The sequence below is a fragment of the Amyelois transitella genome, chromosome 9, assembly GCF_032362555.1.
Source record: "Amyelois transitella isolate CPQ chromosome 9, ilAmyTran1.1, whole genome shotgun sequence".
In the NCBI taxonomy this organism is placed as follows: Eukaryota; Metazoa; Arthropoda; class Insecta; order Lepidoptera; family Pyralidae; genus Amyelois; species Amyelois transitella.
Genome location: NC_083512.1, coordinates 3,579,500 through 3,586,185, shown reverse-complemented (window position 1 = coordinate 3,586,185; position 6,686 = coordinate 3,579,500).

The following is a 6,686-nucleotide window of genomic DNA, read 5'->3' as shown; positions in this document are numbered from 1 at the left end:
GCTGGAAAAATAAATATGTACAAAATGCAGGAAATGCTGTTTGACTTTATTTTGCATTCCTTACTTTAGACTATTAAGAATAGTTTTGGTATTCGTACTGCAGGTGGTACGCATCATTACTTTTGTAACTACTGCTTTCTCAGTGCGCTTGTCTTCACAAGTACATCACTAAAGAACTCCTGTACTTCAGGCGTTCCCATTGTTGGTCCATCGCCTTAGTGATCTCCTATCTAGTGTCTTCGTCCGACTGAGCATACAGAAATGACATCATTGTTTCTTCTATGAGACGTGTCTGAAGAAAGTGAGAATGAGAACAAGTTGGACAATGAAGGAAATAATAAAAAAAAACAAGAAATACCGAAGAGTCTTACTGGTCCTAATGTTTATCAGTAAATCTGTTTTTTTAACAACACAGATTTAGTTAGCCTCAAAATAAGTTCGAAACTTGCGATACCAGATGCTAATTCGACGATACTTTATTTTATATAATATTTATTTATTTTTTATTTTATTTATTTATTCAGTTCACCAACAATCGATACAACAGTAAATACAGAGATTATACATACAATAAGGTTCGTTCTAATTGCTCGACCAGTTACAGGCACACCCAGCATGCTATGGGGAACAATCCGTGTTTAATTTTAATTATTACTGATAAATTTAAGTAAGTATCTATCTACCTTTTTGTTAGTATAAAGTTTATTTATTGCAAATAGTAACAACTTCAATGTTTTGAACGGCAAAGAACTAAAATAATAAGGCAGCAATATTAACCTATAAGTACATAAAATAAGAGTACAATACATAAATATTAGTCATTCAAGCAACTTAAAATTGTTTTAACGATATATTATGTATATCAGCTAGTCCACTGATCCTATTATACAACCTGCAAATTCTGGGCACTGTCGAATTTCGTCCTAACTTGGTTCTGCAATGGGGGGGTGCGAAAGATTGGATTGGCTTACGGGGTATTCGTCTTGGCACTGTAAAATTAAATTTTCTCAATAATTGGGGGCAGTGTATAACATTGCCCCCAATTATTGAGAAAATTTAATATCCTCCAGTGTCGCATGTGGCGCACTACCGCTGCGCCACAGAGGCTGTCAAATAATACTTCAAGCATCCTTCTACAGCAACATGTATTAATAGGTTTTCCACTTTTTAATTTTTAATACTTTTCCTTCCTACATAAGTATCTCCTTCCTATAATTTTTCGAGCGAAATTCAATGTTACAAATCATACAAGCATTTAGCGTTTGAAAACGTGGAAGTAATCCAAGGATTTAATGGATATGTTTTCAGCTAACACCGATCACGGGAACCTTTTAATATCGCTGATAACTCTAATGGACGACACGGAGATGAAAATATTCATCTAAAGGGAACAACAAAATCAAACGGAGGTAGAAATAGGGCGTGAATTTGTTGCTGGAAAGCTTTATGGAAGCTTCATTCGTAGCGGAAATGTGAAATTATTATAAGAATGAAAAATGAAAATGTGAAATTATTTATTATCATTGTAGTATTGTTTTCATCAATATATTAAGAAAGTACTCATCACAAGCTATTGCTCGGGGCTTCGATCTAGTGACATTTTCAGAAAAAATACCTTTTGTAACTGCTAAACGTCTTGTCAATCTCAATGTCAAATAGCATCAAAAACGGTCGTGTAGGAGTGAAATTCCGGCAACACCTTATAAGCGATGTCTAGGGTTACATTTACCAACTTTTTATTATTTTTATAAGTTTACAAGATTTGTTTTTAGTTTGAAATCATTCTTTGTATCTTGGAGGGGTAGGCAGAAGCTACATCTATATGCTATATGTAATCTGATCCACCAATTTTAAAATTATAGTATCGTAAACTTAGTATCCCATTTAATTTTCATTTCAGTGCATTATCATTAGCTATGTTCTTCGTGTAAATATGCGGCTTAACGGTTTAGTACCTAAGACATTCTCGAAAATTCCATTGATCTGACACCCACTCGATAAGAAGTTACGTCTACCCGCAAAACACATACACCCGCGGGTATGCGTTAAAATACTTTAAAGGAAGTTTCCTGGCGACACGGAAATTGTTACCGGCAACTATTTACAGTTAAACTTTGCCAATATCCCGTCTATTCCCGACTCGTTTTAATCACATTCTGGGGTTTAAAACGTCTCTTGTATCTATCATTAATATGTATTTACCAAAGAGCGTAGAACGGAAAGTAACTGCGATATAATATAACATAACTTACGACATTCATGGGAAAGAGATGGATTGGTCCTATTCTTTTTTTCTATTGGTGCCGGGAACCACATACATGCGAAATTAAACTTCCCTGCATTTTTAAAGTATATAATTTCGTTATATTTTTTGCACGCTAATGATATAATCAGGTCTATATCCCTTACGGATAGACAGACCGGAAGGCCACCTTCAGCTTATTCAAACTTATCAGATCCTTCAAATAGTGATTTAAATATGAACTTAGTAGCCTTTGAATAAAAATTTCGCATAGTTTCAAAAGAAAAAAGTTACACATTTAAAATACATTGACGATAGCACTTAAAAAGGTACAATCCAATCCCCAGTAATTGGCACTGTTGAAAACGTATAATTGCACAAGGTGGAGTATCGTTAGAGCCCATGATTTGGTAAGAGTCGCGTCCGATTATGCAAACGAGTTCTAATCTAGTAGCATAAGCCCGCAATTCCATGACTGTGTTTGCTACGTTGTGTAGCTACGCTACGAAACCTCACAGCTCTCGCTTTACACATATTTTGTTTAATGAATATACAAAAATGTCAAGATTGATGTACCCAGTTACAGTGAATTCAATTTCTTTTTTTTTAATTAAGTTACGAAAATATACCTACCGCTATTTCTAGGAATTAAAATTACAAAGAAATCGATAACTAAAATCTTACTCGAAAGTTTACGTTTATTCATTACAACATCATAAAAATAGTCAGTGAAAAGAGAAATCATCCAATTTCTTACAAAACTGTATCCCTCACGTCTTACGGTAAGGTTCTTTAAAACGCATAGTAACTCGCTCCTTATGTAGAATCACTAACAAATATATTTGTCTTCCAGTTATTATACCAAAGCGCAACTCTGTGTATGGCCTTAAAGAAAATCTTATTTGACTAATGAAAAAAGACATCCGATAAAAATATCCTTACGCGGCATTAGAAACGTACCTTAAACTAGCAGTCAAATGGTATTGTAGAGAGAGAACCGTCCATTGCAGATATACTTTATACTCCGGTCCAATCACTTCAGAGGGGCAGAAAAAAGATTAGATTTTCTCTCATTTGAAGTAGGACGTGACTCGCAATGGAAAGTGATGAAGAGATTGTTACGTTACGAGTAATAGAAGAGGTTCGGCTATAATGTTCGTTATCCCAGTACGTGTTTTGAACGAATTATTATATGTATTGTTCCGACCAGAATTTTGAGTGTATGTTGAATATTGCCAGATAACTGATTCAGGATTAGGTGCTTTGCTTTTGCAGAATTGAATAAAGCTTTAAAAGCTAGCTTTTATTTTTCACATAATCTTACTTATTGCTGTGGGAGAGCCTGAGACGCAAAATTCAGAAGCCATGATAACTATTACACTTTTTTAGAGTTTAACTTTTTCGTTCAGTTGAGACTGGTATATACAAGGCATTATGGTATTGATTTATTTATTGTTCTAATTTTTTATTGACCACGGGACCCTAACAAGACGTTGTACGGCAAGCTCGAGTGGGCAATCTGACTTAAGACAAGTTGTACTTCTTGATAACTAATTACTACTTGATTGGATACTTCTGACTACTGAGTAATAATTATAACCAGAAAAAAATATGTTAGTAGTTACCTGTTTTAATAAAATGAAAAATATATATGTTATTATTATTAATACACATTAAGATCTAAATTTTATTGGCAAGTTAGAAATAGATTAAGCTACTGATTCGAGGCCAAATTTATATGCTCTTTGATACTGCTACAAAACTACTGGTCATACCTCAGATGTGCAGCATCTGTGTCAATAAAGTTTAGTCACGGCTGTAGGCTAAAGTTCCCACTCGTTCTGAATTTTTGGGATATTTCTGATTATTATATTTATCTGGAAAGGGATAGGGATATTTATATCCGATTAGTCGAAATAAACTCTCACCTTTTCATGCGTTGATCAACATTGTACCTAAATAAAAGAAGAAAATAATTAATTAATGAACAAAGCCTGGGACAAACCTCAGGAGCAAATTGTTTAACAAATTTATGGCAAACAAGTCTTTCGAGCTTAAATTTTTTTTATCAAGATACATTGCAAATGGTTATTAGCATACTATGCAATGGATTAAGTACGACACGACTTGTCGAAGATATTTTTATCGGTTTTAACATTTTACTCCATTTTTTTAATCTGGTGACCCTGCCCAAGGCTCATACCCTATTGTACTTGCAGATTCCACCTGGATTTATGCAAATCCGACTAAACTCATTTACATTTATCTCGTCACTGCCAATGTTACGGTGCGCGAATGATATTTTAAGTGTTTATCGAAGCGAACAGATTTGGGAGTTAGGTACGACAGAAAAGGTTATTTGCGTTATTAGATGTTCTTATCTGAAGTAGATAGATTTGTCCATGTCCATGGATATCAAAAACACCTTAAATAACTTTAGGTATGTATCTTCAATCCCAATTTACTTAAAATCTTCAGTCCTAATAGTTACTTGACTGTTGATATCTATTTATCTGTCTGGCCAGCCTTAGCCAAATTCATTTAAAATCGAGTTCACTTGAAAAGAAAATATTTGTTACAACTCTGTAAATAAAATCAATTTCAGGGGTTTGGTATCTGTAACAGGAAATTAAAAAAGGGATGCCACGCTTTCCGTATACTCTAGAATTAGACCTTTCAATTACAAACAAGACCTTTTGTATGTTTGACTGCGTGTAAATTACCTCTACAGGCGACTGCGTGAAATTAAATATCTCGTTTCTATCCTTTCCTGTAGGAATTAAACAAATTTTATCTTAGTGTTCCCCTACACTTTACAAGTCAAATATCAACACGCAGTTGTTTATTGACTCAGAAATCAAAGAGTTTTCTACGTAAACTAAGAGTATCCAAAATTCAGCAAAAAAAAATATACGTCTCTGGGACTTGGTTACTGAATAACTCCTTATGCAAGTGCAAATTTAGTATGAGAGCAGCACTTGTGCATTTATACTTAGCTATAATATTATATAAAGTTGCATTCATCTTTACCTGGCTTTTGAATATTATGACTTCCAACCGGTGAACTCTCTTACCAACAGAATTGAAAGTACTTACTTACCTGCCGAGAATTGAAAGTACCTAGATGTGAAATGTCAAAGGGATGGCGTATCCTAACAAAGTTGAAGGGGGTGAATACGTGTTAGACACTTTTTGTTTTGTATCGTATTTGCCGTAATCTTTCATTATCCGACCTAAACGTGAGGACTTGCTGTATCCTTTGAGCGTTTTTTTCCGCAGAACAGTAAATTTGACCAGAAAGTAATGTGCACAAAGTTTTTTGATGGAAAGAATATTTAGAAGTGATCTATCTGATGTTCGTACGTCGTTTGTGATCATGATCTATGTTGGTTTGCTCATATGGTGTTTTAGGTCATAAATCGGCTCGTTTGAACACCTGTTGTACCCACTATCTCCTCCCTCAGAAGGACGCAACAGGGGCAAACGCCCCACCGACGCAATAGATTTTTATGTAATTTTTCGTTGTTTCAACATTACCTGCTTTTGGTAGATAAATATAACTTACCTATTCGTAATTACAAAAAGTTATTTATCTTAACGATTAGGTATCGAACACAGTTAGGTATTCATTTTTAATTGCAATATATTTTAAGATATTTTTTTTTAGCAACACCAATAAATCTGTAATTCCTGCATGTTTCTACCAGTACCAATTTTCAAATACTTAGTTAAGATAGTAAACGCCAAGCCAAAGATTACCTTCTCGTTTTTTATTGCTATGGCGTTTAAGCCTTGGCAATAGAATTTGGCTTTGTTAACATTCTACTGACGTGTAAACCGTTAGTCTCTCTTGAGAAGATTAGTAAAACTCCTCGCTCCTCGCTAGACTAGGCAACTACTTACTGCTAATGATGTAGGTAGCGAATTTGTTTTTAAGATATTTATTTCCTCATTTATACCATCTCGAAGAGAAAGTTGAGCAGATGAATGATACTGATTCCACATCTGAATAGAACACAGGAAACTGAATGTGTAACCATGGTCCTAGCTGAGTGATCGTGGACACAGGTGGATTACAGTAATCCTGGTTGAGCCTCCTTCGGAAGATCCAGAAAAATCTAAGCTAGCTTAGTTATCACCCAGAGAGACTGTCGCATTAATATTATCAGTATGTATCTAGTAGAAACTTATGCACTACCTCTATTATCAGAATAAACATAGTAAGAACTACATGAATCAAAGCTTACACAGCAGTGCACGTGGACGAATCCCAAGGAAAAAGTTATTTCAATACAATTATTATTCTTCCAAGAAATGTCATCCAAGTCTAACATTTCCCCTGAATATAAATGAGGTCTCTAATAGAATTTGATAAAACTTTTCTTTAGACAAAAGTGTCAAGTCGGTGGTATGAAAAAGAAAGTTGCTGATGGCGCTCGGAATC